This window comes from Hyla sarda, chromosome 4 (assembly GCF_029499605.1).
Source record: "Hyla sarda isolate aHylSar1 chromosome 4, aHylSar1.hap1, whole genome shotgun sequence".
Lineage (NCBI taxonomy): Eukaryota > Metazoa > Chordata > Amphibia > Anura > Hylidae > Hyla > Hyla sarda.
The window spans coordinates 314305553-314324234 of NC_079192.1; the positions used below are offsets into that span (position 1 = coordinate 314305553).

General features: G+C 42.6%; 1 protein-coding gene across 2 annotated transcripts in view; it reads left to right on the forward strand.

Annotated features, from left to right (window-relative positions):
* Nucleotides 1-18682, forward strand: part of DPYSL3 (dihydropyrimidinase like 3) — a 137764-nt gene that overhangs the window by 83029 nt on the left and 36053 nt on the right. The gene's annotated exons all lie outside the window — the stretch shown is intronic.

Consider the following 18682-nt stretch of genomic DNA (forward strand, 5'->3'; position numbering starts at 1 on the left):
TGGGGCTCATTACTATGAAGGGGGTTGGGTGGTGTGGCATTATCATGTTTGGTTGACAAGGCAGGTCTATTATTCCCTATAGAATTCTTAAGCCCTCTGCATCATATGTATGAAGTCTGTGATAACAAAGGACCACAAGCCGAGTCTTTCAAGAATATACATATAACTTATTTAATACACATTGTGGGTTAAAAGTGTTGGGAGGCATGGATCCTAAACACAATCGTATTTAAGGTCACAGTTGTATTTTAGCTGAAGATAGGTCCGTGGCATCATCTCTAGACAACAGTCCATGTCTTTTAGCACAAAGATGCTTTTGAGAAGATGTGGTAGGGTGGGGCCCCATATGCAGCTTTTACTTCATAAGTTACTCATTAAGATTGTGTGACTCATTCTTTATAAATGGTAACTACATAAGTCTTGGGATGAAAGTGTAATTCATTAGAAGAATATATGGTGGACAGCAATGTATTATAAGACAACAGGTATATGGCTATAGCTACATTTTACCTAATGGTTATGTGAGAATTAGACCCACAAGAGTGCCGAATTCCTAGTATAGATAAATTGTTAGTGACTGCAATTATTAGTCAATAATAATGATAATAAATAATTTATTATTATAGTAGTGTGCTTATATATCTATCTTCACAGGTTATAATATGCAGTGTAATATGTAACAAATACAGAGTAGCCTCAGATTTCTGTCATATATGTTACTAGCAGTCATGGCGCAAATTCAATAAGATAAATTGGTGGCTTGATATGCTTGGCATAAATGACAGGTCACTTATTCTGGCATATTGCAAATGCATGTTCCCAAAAATGGGCACTGCAATTCACAACTGTGGAACATATTTCCTTTGAAAACAACAGTGTGCATAAAAATATAGCCTAAAGGTGGAAGAATTACCCATTCTATCTTTGTATGATCTAGCTCTTTGGAGCAGATAAAGGTGTAGTTACAGTAAGTCATGTTTTGTGTTCACTATTTTGTGCACATTGTTACGATGCCCGCTGCACAGATAGGAAGAAATTGTTAAAGAAAACCTGTTATGTTACCTAATCCTAGCATGTACACATGTTTAGTGAAAGCAGTGTTGCAGTAGACTGTGTTCCTCTAGTAGCCTTGTCAATCAGCCATCTCGTGTCCATGGCCATTGTACACACTTATGCTGCTGTGGAACTAATCAGTGTCACAGGGGGTATGGGGACCCTTAGTGGTGGGATTTTCAAATGCAGTTTTCTTTAATAAAATCAGAATTTTTTTTAAAGAAGTATATTATAAAAACTATTGTTTTGCCAAGATGTAAAACATATAAAAAGTTTTTATATGTAAGTCAGACTGTGTTGGGCTGAATTTTCTGTGGTAGACAAAACATACCAGTTGTTTATAATAATATCAAATAATTTCCTAATGTCCCATTCTACACTGGGAATGTTTGAAGGCGGGAGTCTGGTTCCTATGGACATTTGCTCCTCAGTCTACAATACATTTTATATATGAGACCCATTGAGGATGCAGGACTTTAAATAAACACCTATGTAACAATAAGTCAATCACACTTCTGTGAAATCACACTGTCCACTCAAAAAGCAACACAGATTGACAATCAATTTCACATTCTGTTGTGCAAATGGAACAGACAACAGGTGCAAATTATAGGCGATTAGCAAGACACCCTCCAATAAAGGAGTGGTTCTGCAGCCCACACAAGTGGCTCAGGTAGTGCAGCTCATTCAGGATGGCACATCAATGTGAGCTGTGGCAAGAAGGTTTTTCTGTGTCTGTCAGCGTAGTGTCCAGAGCATGGAGGTGCTACCAGGAGACAGGCCAGTACGTGGAGGCGGCTGTAGGAGGGCAACAACCCAGCAGCAGGACCGCTACCTCCGCCTTTGTGCAAGGAGGAGCACTGCCAGAGCCCTGCAAAATGACCTCCAGCAGGCCACAAATGTGCATGTGTCCACTCAAACAGTCAGAAACAGACTCCATGAGGGTGGTATGAGGGCCTGACGTCCACAGGTGGGGGTTGTGCTTGCAGCCCAACACCGTGCAGAATGTTTTGCATTTGACAGAGAACAACAAGATTGGCAAATTCACCACTGGCGCCCTGTTCTCTTCACAGATGAAAGCAGGTTCACACTGAGCACATGTGACAGAGTCTGGAGACGCCATGGAGAACGTTCTGCTGCCTGCAACATCCTCCAGCATGATCGGTTAGGTGGTGGGTCAGTAATGGTGTGGCATTTCTTTGGGGGGCCCTCCATGTGCCCTCCATGTGCTTGCCAGAGGTAGCCTGACTGCTGTTAGGTACCAAGATGAGATCCTCAGACTCCTTGTGAGACCATATGCTGGTGTGGTTGACCCTGGGTTCCTCCTAATGCAAGACAATGCTAGACCTGCAAGAGGAAGGCATTGATGCTGTGGTATGCAAAAAGATCAAGATAAAGACAAGCCAGCTCACCAAAGCTGATGTCTGTAAAGCAGTGGTTTATTGGAATATGCTTAAGCAAACATACAAGTCCATGCTGACACGCTAACAGTTTCACGTCCGTTAACTTTTCTTCCGGCCTCAACTTCACCTTACTCTACATACATCTAAATACCTGTGTGTCAGAGGTGTATAGGGGAGGGGACTACTAACACCAACAAATCAGGTAAGTAAAAGGAACATAAAAACATATTTATATAAATACATAGAACAAGGTACAATCTAGCAATTCATAAAAAGGCGCTTAAATCATTTTGTTCGTTTAGTCCTAATGGACCCAGTGCATGGCATCTGCTGATCCGTTTGTATATCTGTTGGAGTAAATGAACGTCAACTGATACAGCACTTATATTCTCAAGCCTCTTCTATACCTGCAAATTTCAGACATGATGGGTCTGCGTCATGTACTTCTTTCATATGCAGGATAAAGCGATTAGCACCTTTGCTGGTTTTTATTGAGTACAAATGTTCTCTAAAACATTTAAGTAGATAGCGTTTCGTTTTTCCAATATAATAAAAGCCACAAGGGCATATCATACCATACACAACCAAAGTGCTGTGGCAAGTAATGAACTGTTTCACATAAAGAGTTTTTTCCCCTATCTGAATGAAGATTTTGCAAGATTATGTTTGCAAAAAGAACAATTTTTGCATGGGAAATTGCCCGACGGTATTTAAATGTACCTAGAGTAAGGTGAAGTTGAGGTCGGAAGAAGAGTTATTTGACGTGAAACGGACGTAGCCTTGTCCCCGCACCTGCTCCACTCTCCCTCACCTCCCTGTTAGCGTGTCAGCATGGACATGTGATGTTTGCTTAAGCATATTCCAATAAGCCATTGCTTTACAGACGTCAGCTTTGGTGAGTTTACTCGTCTTTATCTTTTTGTGTATTACTGAACTATTATTGACATTGAGCACCAAGGTGACCTGTGTACTGACCGCTACTATTACCATATTTGGCTGTTTAAGTGATTTATCAATTTGAATCTACACTTGCAGTGCCTGGTTACTTCCTTCTATGTACGGGACATCATTTTTTTTTTAGGGCCATGGGTGTGATCACAGGGGTTTTATGGCATCTTTCCCATTGGCCATTGAATGTACAAATGGTATTTGTCACAATACACAGTATGGGATAGATTTATCAAAACCTTTGCAGAGGAAAAGTTTCCCAGTTGCCCATAGCAACCAATCAACTCGCTTCTTTAATTTCTAACAAGGCCTCTGCAAAATAAGAGAAGCAATCTGATTGGTTGCTATGGGCAACTGGGTAAATTTTCATCTGCAAAGGTTTTGATAAATCTCCCCCTCTATGTGTTGCTGTCCTCAGAAGTGACTGGTAAAATTCACCACCAATAATGCATTCTCCTTTTTTTTAACTAATTTTCCAGATCACAAGAATAAATCTGAGGTTCTTTCATTTCTAAGCGATGTCCTTGCCTGTCCCCACTTATTGAGCTTTATTTTTAGATGGGTATTACATTACTGCGCCTGTGTACAGACATCTGTATTTGTGAGATAACAGCCATAAAAATAGAAATGTGTATCAACATTTTAACTTCACTAAAAATTGTTGAAGCCCAGTATCTGATTCCACACTGTCATATTCGCTGTGGTTCAGTAGTATATAGGATACAACTAGGTGGTTTGAAAAGTTTAAAGATTATAGTGTTAAAGGGGTATTCTTGTTTATAAAACATATCCCCTATCCACAGGAGGACTCCACTGTCCCCCGAATGATTAGAGCTTAACATGTGCGTAAGGCCAAGCGCTCCATTCACTCTCTACAATACTTCCATACATTGGCAACTACAAACTAAAATAGAGTTCTGACATAATTTTTGTTAATTTTTGAAGTAAAGTATGCGAAATCCATAATACCACAAAATTCTTTGCTCAACTGCCTTTAAAAATGTTTTTTAAATGGGGAGCGGTATAAAGAGGAAAAAAGGTCACAGATTTGTGCATGAAAATGAGAAAAAAAGAAACCCAGCATGTGTGTTTGATAAATTAACCACATTGGGGAGCAAACTCTTGCCATGGAAAGATATAAAAAAAATGGCCCAGATTTATCAACTGTGTGAGAGAAAAAAATAATAGTTATTTTTCCAGAGCAGCCAATCACAGCTCAGCTTTTACTTTACCAGAGCTTGTTAGCTGATTGATTGCTGTGGGGAAATCACTCTTTTTTTCCGTTTCTCCCTCTCTTAGGGATTTCAATGAGCTGACCGGAGTCCCCCCTCAGCTACCTCCAGCCGGATACGGTCCATTATTGCTAAAAACGTGGTATGAACCCAGCCTTACACAGTTTGATAAATCAGAGCTATAGGAGGAGATTTATCAAACCCTGTCTTGAGGACAGATCACGTCCCCATTATGAGAGCCGTGCCCCCTCTTCTCTATTGTGGCTACTGCTCCCGCTCTGGCTTCTAATGTAGATCAGGCTTCCTGTTCTCCTGAAAGGTGGAGGCACCTCAGAGAATAGACATGGCTCTGCCATAAATGTCTATGGTCAGGATACCCGTTCAGCTATGTACTGTATAATATTATCACCCAGAGATGAAGCAATAGAGTAAAAGGATTTCAAGTTTCATAGTTGTGAACCTCTTCATAAATCAAATAGGCTCCTTATCCAAGAATGTCCTTCCTATTTACATTTTATCTTCTTATTTGCTCAATGACTCGTTATCTCACAGTAAAATTGAATAATATTGCTTGAGTAAAAGTACAATGGCCCTATTATACAGCGCTATTATTGGACGAACAGACAGATATAGCCCAGTGTATTAGGGCCAGAGATCAACTGTTTTATCGCTTTGTTTTGCCCTGCTTAAATATCATCTTCCATTGGCCATGTGCACTGCAAGTTGTTATACTTAATAAAGCCTGCTTTTGATCACTACTCTCGGGTGTGCGCCTTCAGCCGGAATCTGAATTTTCTGCCGGAATACTGCGGTAGCCTCGCCAGGTTATCCCAGTACCAGCTGTTTCCTCCTGTCTCTTCACCACTGGGACAGCGGGACCATTGGACGGCAGCCTCCCGACACTGCATACTGCTACCTGACACGTGCGATCGCCAGGGTTGTGCCTGCCTGCACAACACCCATTGGTGAGCATTTTTCCTATTTTGTAACCACTATCTGACCCCAGAAAATTAGGATTAACTGCACTATATTGCGCCATCTCTGCTTTTTTTCCCCTCTCCTCCTCCTCATCCAAGAATGCCCTTCCTATTTACATTTTATTTTCTTATTTGCTCAATGTTATCATCTCACAGTAAAATTCAATAATATTGAGTTAATGTACAATGGCCCTATTATACAGCGCTATATGATGAACAGACAGATATAGCCCTGTGTATTAGGGCCATAGATCAACAGTTTTATCGCTTTGTTTTGCCCTGCTTAAATATCATCTTCCATTGGCCACACATCTCTGTGTAATAGAGCAGCTGGATAATAATAGCCACAAAAGGCCTGTCCCACACCATAGTGGAGTCTTGTATTAGTTGGTTTACATAGTGTATTAGCCCGTGTAAAAGGGGCCCTTACCCATGGGAACCAATCAACTTTCTTCCTTGAAAAAAACAAAATATATATTATGATTGAATGTTATGGGTGTTCATATTTCCTATGCTGTGTTGGAACTACAGGCGGTGCAGCGGGTGCGGTTGCACCTGTGCCCAGACATCTGAGGGGCCCATAAAGTTACTCATCTCCATATTAGGAAACCCCTATTATTTGTGCAGTATATTTGGGGGCCCCATTACAGATTTTGTATTGAGACCCAGCATCCTCATGTTACATTTTTGTTCACACACAGCATGTTCTGTACACTTGCAGTCATTTGTCAACTAGGTTTATTGCTGGTAACAAAATTATGTGATGGAAAAGATGATTCAGGCCTGGATTACTGTCATTCCATGATCGGGCTTCTATAATCAGCTAAACAGCTTATGTATGAAGTGCCTGTTCTATGAGAAAATACAGGACACCACTCCCAATGCTTAAAAAGTCAAAAGGGATGTCCACCTCAGTTTGCATTTACCTCCATATACTTGGAGAACCCCAGATATTTTATTGTAGCCTCTGTACAGTTTCTAAGCCTTGGAAAATGAAGAATTACATGACTCAATGTGTAGTCAGCTGGTGGTTGCTTCCAGTTGACACAGGAAATTCTCCAAGCTATAGCGCTCTGCTTGATGTGGTCTTTGGCTGCCACTAATAGTACAGGGGGCCATTATGGAACCCCCTCAACTTAAACATAATGGTTTATGAAAGAAGCTGCCTACATCACGTACATTTATCTTCTAATTGTATGTTAGTCTGTAGCTGTCTGTCAGCTAAGTACCCTCAGTGTGCGTAGTATTGCTGTAATCTATTTCACAGCCCTCTAAAATATAGTATGAAACTGAAAACACAACAGAAATTTTTAGTAGTGCAAGTAAGTGTCTGCAAATGACCCATTATTGTGCATGTAGAAACACAGTAGAGTAGGAAATATATTATCTAAGAAAATATACACATACCGTATATACTCGAGTATAAGCCGACCCGAATATAAGCCGAGGCCCCTAATTTCACCCCAAAATCCCAGGAAAAGTTATTGACTCGAGTATAAGCCTAGGGTGGGAAATACATCATCCCCCCCCTGTCATCATCCAGACCCTCATCATCATCACCCTGTCATCATCCCCTTGTCATCATCCCCTTGTCATCATCCCACACCCCCCTTCATCATCCCCTTGTCATCATCCCCTTGTCATTATCCCACACCCCCCCTTCATCATGCCCTTATCATCATCCCCTTGTCATCATCCCCACCCCCCTTCATCATCCCCTTGTCATCATTCCCACCCCCCTTCATCATCCCTTGTCATCATCCCACACCCCCTTCATCATCCCCTTGTCATCATCCCACACACCCCCTTCATCATCCCCTTGTCATCATGCCCTTGTCATCATCCCCACCCCCCTTCATCATCCCCTTGTCATCATCCCCACCCCCCTTCATCATCCCTTGTCATCATCCCACACCCCCTTCATCATCCCCCTGTCATCATCCCACACACCCCCTTCATCATCCCCTTGTCATCATGCCCTTGTCATCATCCCCACCCCCCTTCATCATCCCCTTGTCATCATCCCCACCCCCCTTCATCATCCCCTTGTCATCATCCTCTTGTCATCATCCTCTTGTGAACTATCCGCCCTCAGTGGTCTTCAACCTGCGGACCTCCAGAGGTTTCAAAACTACAACTCCCAGCAAGCCCTGGCAGCCATCGGCTGTCCGGGCTTGCTGGGAGTTGTAGTTTTGAAACCTCTGGAGGTCCGCAGGTTGAAGACCACTGCGGCCTTTGACATCATCCAGCCCCCTCTCACCCCCTTTAGTTCTGTACAGTACTCGCCTCCGCTCGGTGCTGGTCCGGTGCTGCAGGACTGTCCGGTGGGGAGGTCGTCCGGTGGGATAGTGGTTCCGGGCTGCTATCTTCACCGGGGGCGCCTCTTCTCCGCGCTTCGGGCCCAGAATAGAGGCGTTGTCTTGACGATGACGCAGAAGGACGTTGTTAATGAACGTACCTCTGTGTCGTCGTCAAGGCAACGTGACTATTCTGGGGCCGGGCCCGAAGCGCGGAGAAGAGGCCTCCCCGGTGAAGATTGCAGCCCGGAACCACTATCCCACCGGACGACCTCCCCACCGGACAGTCCTGCAGCACCGGACCAGCGCCGAGCGGAGGCGAGTACTGTACAGAACTAAAGGGGGTGAGAGGGGGCTGGATGATGTCGAAGGCCGCAGTGGTCTTCAACCTGCGGACCTCCAGAGGTTTCAAAACTACAACTCCCAGCAAGCCCGGACAGCCGATGGCTGCCCGCGCTTGCTGGGAGTTGTAGTTTTGAAACCTCTGGAGGTCCGCAGGTTGAAGACCACTGCGGGTGGAGAGTTCACTCGAGTATAAGCCGAGGGGGGTGTATTCAGCACGAAAAATCGGTGTATTCATCTGAAAAACTCGGCTTATACTCGAGTATATACGGTAGCTAAACTAATGGAATCCCAGACATGCTTTATAACAATAGTCTCCAACATGTGGCTTCCCTGTTGATTCAAAACTATAACCACTACTTTATAACCATCAGTCATGTATGAACATGTATAATATTTATGGCCCACTTTAGACAGGATCTTTCTTCGGGCATAACGTGTCATAGCTTGGCCCAAGAAATAATTGAAGACTGTAATTATCATATTTTTCTGGTCTGCTTGCGGATAGGTTTGATTAGTATGCCAATTGCCCAGAAATATGGTGGTCATATATGAAAGTGCCATGTTCAGCCAAGCAGGGCATTCATTGAGCTCAGAATTATACCACACTCCAGGCCAATATAGTTGCACAGTTTTGATATAGTTTCTACATGGGAAACCATTGGAGAATTTGATGCATATGGATGTACCGATGATTATCTTGAATGGGTTAACTATACTTAGCAATGTGTTGTGTTGGCATATCCTATTGGACTGAAGATTATTATTTTGTTACTATTACTGTTATTTTTTATAGTGCCTCTGGTTCTATTAATTGAGGAGTAATATTAAAATTATGTTTGTGTTACACGTTATCTCAACTTCAGGAGTGCATTTCGAAATCTTAATATACCAGGGATCAAGATGATGCTGGCTACATCTCTATATCCTGTTACGTGTTGCACAGTTCTTTAGGCCCAGTGGTAACTATAAGTTCGGCCCTGCCATTGTTCTTTGCACAGCACTTCCGTATACGGTATATAACTATCTTAATCAGTGGTCTCTAACCAGTGGCTCTTCTAGCTGTTGCAAAACTACAACTTCCATTATGCCTAGATAGCTGTTGACTTCAAAAAGTCTTAACTATGTAACCTACTAGAATAGTTTTTAACCTTTTACAGTGGTCCCTCAAGTTACAATATTAATTGGTTCCAGGATGACCATTGTATGTTGAGACCATTGTTGAGACCATAACTCTATGGAAACCTGGTATTTGGTTCTTAAGCCACCAAAATGTCATCCAAAAATAGGAAGAAGGGAGGATTAAACAAAAATAAGTAGATAACTAATCCATATAAAGCAAGTCCTTACATATAAAAATAAGAAAGATCTGCTGGGAGCTGTAAATCACTGTCTATGTAGAGGACAGGAGCTTCTTCAGGGTCCTGTACAGTACACGCAATGTCCTAAAAAAGTAATATGGAGCCGCCCTTACCTGGTGTCATAAGGAGCAGCTAACTGTGGCATGGGTTAAGAGTAGCACAGGACATGCAGGGGTGCGGAACTTTAATAAAAAACTACTTGTCAACAGGACTATAACAGGGCAAAATCTACTTGGCCCTCATGATGATCCACTCGTCCAATTTTCGCTTTTACACATTTTTTCCTCCTCGCCCTATAATAGCCATGACTAACTACTATAATGATACCTTTAAATTTTTCCATAACATATGTTTCGAAACGGAAAAAAAAAAAAAAAATATTGGTGACGTGATAGTAAAAGATAATTTAGCAAATTTGGTGGTTTCTTTTCTACGCCATTTACCTTGTGGTTGAGCTAACATGTTTTGATATTTTAGACCGGCCTGATTACAGCAATACCAGATTTGTATAGTTTCAGTCATGTTTTACTTAAAAAAAATTCAGAACTTAAAAATAAAAAAAATATTTAATTGCCATTTTCAGACCCCTGTAGCTTTTTGTAAAATTTTGTTGTCGCATACCAGGCTGTATGAGGCCTCTTTTTTTGCGCCATAATCTGTTTTTTGTATCGGTACCATTTTGGTATTGATCTGACTTTTTAAGCGGTTTTAACTTTTTTTTCTGGGATATTATATAAATTGCAATTCCGGGGTTTAGTATTTTTTTTTACATTTAATGTCATTTACCATACGGGATACATAATGTTATATTTTAATAGTTCGTACAATAACGCACCCAGCGATCCCAAATATGTTTATTTTTTATTATGTTTACATGTTTTTATATAGGAAAAGGGGATGATTTATACTTTTATTATGGAAAGGGTTAATGTGTGTATTTTAGAAACTTTTATTAAAAAAAAATTATTTTTATTTTTTACACTTTATTAGTCCCTTAGGGGACTTTTAGGAGGAATCATTAGATTCCTTATACAGATCAATAGAGTTCTATTGAACTCCATTCATCTGGGCACTCTGCGATCCATTGAAGGAGCCTAGCACAGCTGGGCTCTATCAGTGACAGAGCCACGGACACCAGAGAAACAGAGGTAAGCCCACCGGCTACCCTGCCCGCACCCTGCGTGATCGCGCTGTGGGGTGGGAGGGGCGATCCACTGCACTAGCCCACCAGGGAGAATTCACATGTCCCTTTAGACGCCGCTGTCAGCTTTGACAGCGGCGAGCTAAAGGGTTAATAGCCAGCTGCGGCGAACGCATTCTGACTATTAACTGCGGCCCCCAGCTACTGAAATCAGCCAGGGGCTGCAGAGTATGGAGCGGGCAGAAGTCAGGAGCCCGCTCCATAAACCCCTCTGAGCACCGCCATGCTTGTCGGGGGCTTTCAGGTCCGGCCCTGCTTGCCCGAAGCAGGGTCAAGGAACTGAAAAATTCACTTGTCCCCGCCCGGGACATGCCGTCGGGCGATAGGAATGCCACATCCCTGACATGTAATACCTCCCTGTGCTGTAGGAGGAGCTACCAGACAGGAATTCAGTGCATGCACTTCAGTAATACAGGGGATTTACGAGTGAATGCTCATTCTGATTGGTCATTTCTTCCGGCCATTGACATGTTTCACAGATCTGGACTGTCCTTAGCATTGTATGTTGAGTCTGGTTTCAAGTTACAATGGTTCTGAAAAGACCACTGTATGTTAAAACTATTGTATGTTGAGGCCATTGTAAGTTAAGGAATCACTGTATACTGTATAATGTGTTTTCCTGACTGGTCAGGTTCTATGCTATAGATTTGCTTAAAGGAAGAAAATCTTAGTTCCCCACACCTAACTTGCCGTTTATATTTATTACTAATCCTTTAAAAATGTCTTTATTTTATTGACTGAAATCTCCTTGACTTCTATCTTCCCACTTGAAATGAAATTCAGTGGATTTCCAGCACAAAGGTTTGGTTTGTTGCTCAGAACAAGCTAAGTTTTTCAAGTTTATTGCAGCATGACCAGCTCTGTATAGTGTCAGAACATGTGCAGGGAATGAAAGACGTTCTTGTTTATAAGCAGAAAGGAAGTGGTATGCTACATTGCTAACAACATTATCTGAGACCCATCTCTCGCCTCCATGGCCACAGACGAATGTCAGAGTACACATGTACTGAACTAGACCTTTCCATTTCATGTCGGGGGTGTAAAGATAAAGATATGGAGTGATCAAAGAATCTACGTGTCTACAGAATGGCTTTTGGGTTGTGTGTGTACAAAAGGAATCCAGTTAAATGAGTGTCCGTATAGGTCACTGTGCCAGCATTTAGGTAGGGTATTTGGCCCTATCAGATATAGATCAATTTTTTCTTCTTCTTTTTATAACCTAGAAAGTAGGTTATAAAAATACGTTATTCACCATATTCCAGAACAAAATTTTACAAGAGAACGAAAATTTTAAATACATCCATGTCTCTAAATCACACATAGTACTAACATTGCAGACTATCCCCTCCTTCCCCTATTATAGACTCACATACTAAGCTCTACACTTTTGTTTTTTTTTGGCATGTATTCTGTGTATTACTTTTTCATGGCTGACATAGTAAGCACCTCAGTGATCCGTGTGGTTACATTCAACTACTTCCCAGCCTTGTGGTAAGTTCAGAGCAAAAGGTCATTGTTTAGCAGATTTTTTGATGGATTTACTTTGGTCGAAGCCAAAAGTACGTAAAAAAAAAATTTTTCCCCCTTTATTTTTAGTTAAAAAAAAATGTTCGAGAAAAGAGCAAACCCCCCTATGTGCCATGTCTAAGTGGTGCTTTGCCGTATTCAAGTAATAATCTAACAACAATGGCTCTGTGCTTCTTTTTAGAATTCATTCTGGTTTTGCCCCTAGAAAAGACATTAACACCTGTGACCTGCAGAAAATTGAGGACTGCTCCCCCTCTTCTAAACACACACTAATGGCTTCAATAATGTATTACGCAGATCTACCCCACCTTCTATGAACGCTGATCAGCGCTTGTATACTGATCCTAATACACTGCTTGGTATCAGGCTTACAAGGTCCTCAAACGATTGCTGGTTCAGTCATGCCGCCCCTTACTTCTGTCATTTATTGGCTGCACATCCCCTATTACACAGGGCAATGTGCAGCCAATGAATAACGATTTATGAATATGTCAAAAGCATGTGGTCACCAAACTAATGTTTGCTCGTTCGATGGCTGATCCCTGGCCCTATTAGACTATCTACTTACAGATATGCCTGCTTTCCTTGCTGTTGAAGTGACAGGAGCAGCACTTTTCACTGTTATCTTTTGGGAACCTTGACTATTTATGGTGAACCCCAAATGAGGAAGTCATCAGTCATGTACCCCAGCATTGCCAGGTAGACTTTATGAAGACAGGTTGGATTCAGTACACAGACTTCATTTTGCTCAGAGAATGATGTGATCCTTTGGCTACATCCAAACAGTTTTTCCCTAAGCTCTGAGTCATGAGGCTTTGAGTCTTTGCTGTGGAGAACTTCTTCCTCTGTAGTGCACAATGTGTACCAGATGTACTTTGTACATCCAAAATCGTTTTCTAACAGGCAGTTAATAAAATGAGAGAGTGGATTCATACACTGTATTACTACATTGGCCCTCATTTGCTATTGCAAACCCAACATGTCTTGTCAGGTTGTGCGCCAGATTCTGGCGCATTGTGCAAGAAATTATGTCTGCGCCAGAATTTGTGCCAGAATTGAGAAAACCCCGACTAGCTCTCCATTTTACTGAGAAAACCCGAAAAAGGAGAGTGGTCATCGAGGAAAGGGTGCATGTCCCCAGAAGAGGGGTGTGTCCCTGACATTTTCACAAAAACTCAATATATTTACTAAGGTTTCCACAGAAAATGTGGTAGATTTGATTTTCTGAGGAAAACCTTATAAATCAGAGCATGTGTTAAAAAAAAGAAAAAGGGGGGGGGGGAACCTTAGTAAATAACGAAGAAAAACATTGTAGGGAATTAAAACCCACAAAGAAACCTAAACTTCACTCTTTGTAAATCAGGGCCATTGTATCTGTGGAGATATTCCAGTATTCTAAGTTCTGTACAGACATAATGGAAGATCTCCTAAGATCAATACTTGTGGTTATTGTACTTCCATTGTTGTCACAGAGAATGGCTTTTCCTTAGTGTGGGCTGCTATTACTGTAGAGTGTAAGTTATGAGACCATACATCCAAGCTGGACAAAGAGCAAGAGTCCTGTAGCCTGTGCACCTAGAGATTAGTTTCCTTTGCCATTTGTGTTGTTTCTTGAAGTCCATAGAGGTTCTCCTCAGGGCTACTAAAGTTTGAAACTGGCTTCTGGTATAGTCTAGTATTTAGTTGATCTTGATCATACAATATCAATGTATATTAAAAAAAAAAGTCTTTATCACAAAACACTAACTAAAATTAGCATCACTGTCCTCTAGAAGAGCAGGAAGGAGGGTAGTGTTCTTAGAATAACATTACACAACTGGAAAGCTCCCAAAGGACACAAAATCAAGTGCAAAAATGTCCTAAAAATATACCGTATATACTCGAGTATAAGCCGACCCGAGTATAAGCCGAGACCCCTAATTTCAACCCAAAATCCCAGGAAAAGTTATTGACTCGAGTATAAGCCTAGGGTGGGAAATACCTCATCCCCCCCTGTCATCATCCAGACCCGTCATTAACATCCTCATCATCCCCTTGTCATCATCCCACACATCCCCCCTTCATCATCCCCTTGTCATCATCCCACACATCCCCTTATCATCCCACACATCCCCCCCTTCATCATCCCCTTGTCATCATCCCACACATCCCCCCTTCATCATCCCCTTGTCATCATCCCACACATCCCCTTATCCCACACATCCCCCCTTCATCATCCCCTTGTCATCATCCCACACATCCCCTTATCCCACACATCCCCCCTTCATCATCCCCTTGTCATCATCCCACACATCCCCTTATCCCACACATCCCCCCTTCATCATCCCCTTGTCATCATCCCACACATCCCCTTATCCCACACATCCCCCCTTCATCATCCCCTTGTCATCATCCCACACATCCCCTTATCCCACACATCCCCCCTTCATCATCCCCTTGTCATCATCCCACACATCCCCCCTTCATCATCCCCTTGTCATCATCCCACACATCCCCTTATCCCACACATCCCCCCTTCATCATCCCCTTGTCATCATCCCACACATCCCCCCCTTCATCATCCCCTTGTCATCATCCCACACATCCCCCCTTCATCATCCCCTTGTAATCATCCCACACCCCCCCCCTTCATCATCCCCACCCCCCTTCATCATCCCCACACCCCCCCCCCCCTTCATCATCCTCTTCTCATCATTCGCCCTCAGTGGTCTTCAACCTGCGGACCTCCAGAGGTTTCAAAACTACAACTCCCAGCAAGCCCGGGCAGCCATCGGCTGTCCGGGCTTGCTGGGAGTTGTAGTTTTGAAACCTCCGGAGGTCCGCAGGTTGAAGACCACTGCGGCCTTCAACATGCGGACCTCCAGAGGTTTCAAAACTACAACTCCCAGCAAGCCCGGGCAGCCATCGGCTGTCCGGGCTTGCTGGGAGTTGTAGTTTTGAAACCTCCGGAGGTCCGCAGGTTGAAGACCACTGCGGCCTTCAACATCATCCAGCCCCCTCTCACCCCCTTTAGTTCTGAGTACTCACCTCCGCTCGGCGCTGGTCCGGTCCTGCAGGGCTGTCCGGTGAGGAGGTCGTCCGGTGAGGAGGTGGTCCGGGCTGCTATCTTCACCGGGGGCGCCTCTTCTCCGCGCTTCCGGCCCGGAATAGAGCCGTTGCCTAGACAACGACGTATCTGCGTCGTTGTCAAGGCAACGTGACTATTCTGAGGCCGGGCCCGAAGCGCTTAGAAGAGGCCTCCCCGGTGAAGATAGCAGCCCGGACCACCTCCTCACCGGACCACCTCCTTACCGGACAGCCCTGCAGGACCGGACCAGCGCCGAGCGGAGGTGAGTACTCAGAACTAAAGGGGGTGAGAGGGGGCTGGATGATGTTGAAGGCCGCAGTGGTCTTCAACCTGCGGACCTCCGGAGGTTTCAAAACTACAACTCCCAGCAAGCCCGGACAGCCGATGGCTGCCCGGGCTTGCTGGGAGTTGTAGTTTTGAAACCTCTGGAGGTACGCAGGTTGAAGACCACTGCGGGTGGGGGAGTTCACTCGAGTATAAGCCGAGGGGGGTGTTTTCAGCACGAAAAATCGTGCTGAAAAACTCGGCTTATACTCGAGTATATACGGTAATCATGGGTATCATTTTAATCATATTGACCCACAGAATAAAGAACCCACTTAATTTTTACCGTAAATTGTCCGGCATGAAAACGAAACCTTCAAAAAAAATAAAAATAAAAATTCCCCACACATATAGTATTTTTTTGTTTGCGCCGTACATTTTATGGTAAAAAAACAAGCCCTCATACTAGTCTGTGGATGAAAATATAAAAGAGTTACGATTTTTAGAAGGCGAGGAGGGAAAAATGAAAATGCTAAAATAAGATTGGCCTGGTTCTTAAGGTGAAAATGGGCTTGGCCCTTAAAGGGTTAAGCAACCTCATTAGGTATATCACATGATACTGGGCCACAAATCGTAAAATGGACATCTAAAAACATAAATTCTCCACAGGCCTCGTGTCACCCTCTGAACCTTACTGCCTGTTGATACCATCAGTGATCACTCACCTTTTGCAGTGCGGTCAGGCTCTGGCCTACTTGTAAGCATAGACCAATAGTAGACTACTCTGACTGTATACATGGGTAAACCGCACACTTTCCATTAGAGTTAAAAACAGCCCCATATCCAAACACTTCTACCCTCAGTGTTGCAGTGCACCTCAACAGGGGGTCCAAACACACTTACCCACTCCGATTCCAAGAACTGTGTGGACCCTAGTGGATAAGGGATGACCTTCTGAGATGGGAATACCCTTTTTAGGAAGCATCAAGTTCATATTACCTATGAGGACACAAAAGAAACATTTTTACACAAAAAAACTAAACACTTTGCTACTCTAATGACTACGTTTGAAGAAGCTTTATATGAATTATTGTTGAAGTACATATTGCAGTTTCTAGCAGCATCTTCTCTGCGGGTCCAGTAGTTTCTCCCTTCTTCGTGTGCTAGGGATCGCCAGTCGGCTTTTAATTTTATTTACACCATGCAGACTTACATTTACTTTTCTAAAATAAGAGTCTAATGTAAGTGCATAGTGGGCATCTTACCATAGTGTAGAGTCAAGTCCAGTTGTAATTTCCTTAACTATGCTGAGAAAAAGAAAAGATTCATGGACTCTCATTGATTACGGTATTATATGTGCCCCAATACATGAGACCCTTTATGTACAACAGGGTCAGAGAACACTAATATTATTCACTGTCCAATGAATGAGCTCATTAACTTGAACTGTATATCCAATGTCGTGCTCTTTGTCTACTAACAGAACTGCATTTTATCCATTGAATGTTAATTGCATTGCACTGAATGGTCCTGGGGGCTTACAGGTCCCTTGCTAGCTCACCATTGTAGACAATTTGGTACCATAAAGGTTTGCTGTCAGCATCTGTAAAATTCTGAAAACGATAAGAATTCTCCCTCAGAATCCTGCAAGTCTTCAGCGAGACAATTGTTCTCTGTATATGAATGCCCTAGATTTCTGCTTCGGTTGCTACTGAGCTTGTGGCTGTATGGTCAATTCACTTAAAGTGTACTCAGCTGCTGTATGATCCACAGGAAGTTCTTTTCTTTTTGAATTTCCTTTCTGTCTGACCACAGTGCTCTCTGCTGACACCTCTGTCCATTTTAGGAACTGTCCAGAGTAGGAACAAATCCCCATAGAAAACCTATCCTGCTCTGGACAGTTCCTGACATGGACAGAGGTGTCAGCAGAGAGCACTGTGTTCAAACAGAAATTAAATTAAAAAAGAAAAGAACTTCATGTGGATCATACAGCAGCTGATTAGTAATGGAAGGATTAAGATTTTTTTAATAGAAGCAATATTCAATCTGTTTAACATTCTGGCACCAGTTGATTTAAAAAAAATGTTTTCCAGTGGAGTACCCCTTTAATCGTAACCCTATCCACAGTCTGCAAATTAGAATAAGTTTTCAAAAAATTCTTCTCACCATATAAGGCTGTTTTCACATGCTGCGGTTTTTGTGCGATTTTATCACATTTTGAAGGTCACTAATAAAATCGTCACAACTTTGAGATGCAGTTTTAATGGGTTAACACATTTAAAAAAAATGTCACCCTTTTAAAACCATGGTGTTAATAGCTGCATCGCAAAACCACAGTGGTTCATGGTAAAACCCCCAGGCAGCATTTTATAAAGCAGAAGGAGCCTTGCAGACTGATATACAGTTTATATTATAACTTTTCATTTGTTCATGTAAACCTCTGATGATTTTAAGCAATGTAGTCAAGTGGGAGGTCCTACTCAGTTATTGACTGATACCTGTGAAATAGTGTGCATATATATATATAAAGAGAGCTGGACCAAACAGCAGGAATGGATCGGCGCTGACGGACCAGGAGACACAACCAGATTGGTGAAAAGAGGGTTTATTTACCAAGATGCAACGCTTTGCAATCCTGCCGTTTGGTCTAGTGTAGCCTGCTCTATTAGTCACTGAGTAAGACTGCCCACTTGACTACTTTGTTCAGAATAAGCAGAGATTTACTTGAATAAAAAGTTATCGTGAAACTTCCCATAAAATATTCTCAGCCACTACTGCTCTATAATGTGCTTCCTCCAGATTAGACTGCTTTCTTTTTTAGCATGACAGGTTCCCCTTGAGTCGTGCTGTAATGATACTTCCAGCAATGTCACCAGTTGCCTCTTCCAATAGATTGTAACCACCTACAGTATATTGACTTGTCAGACTACAATTGGCAGAATCAAAAATGTGATTGTCGGAAGGACTGTCTGTATTGTTTACTTGCATTCATTTTCCCATACCACTAATA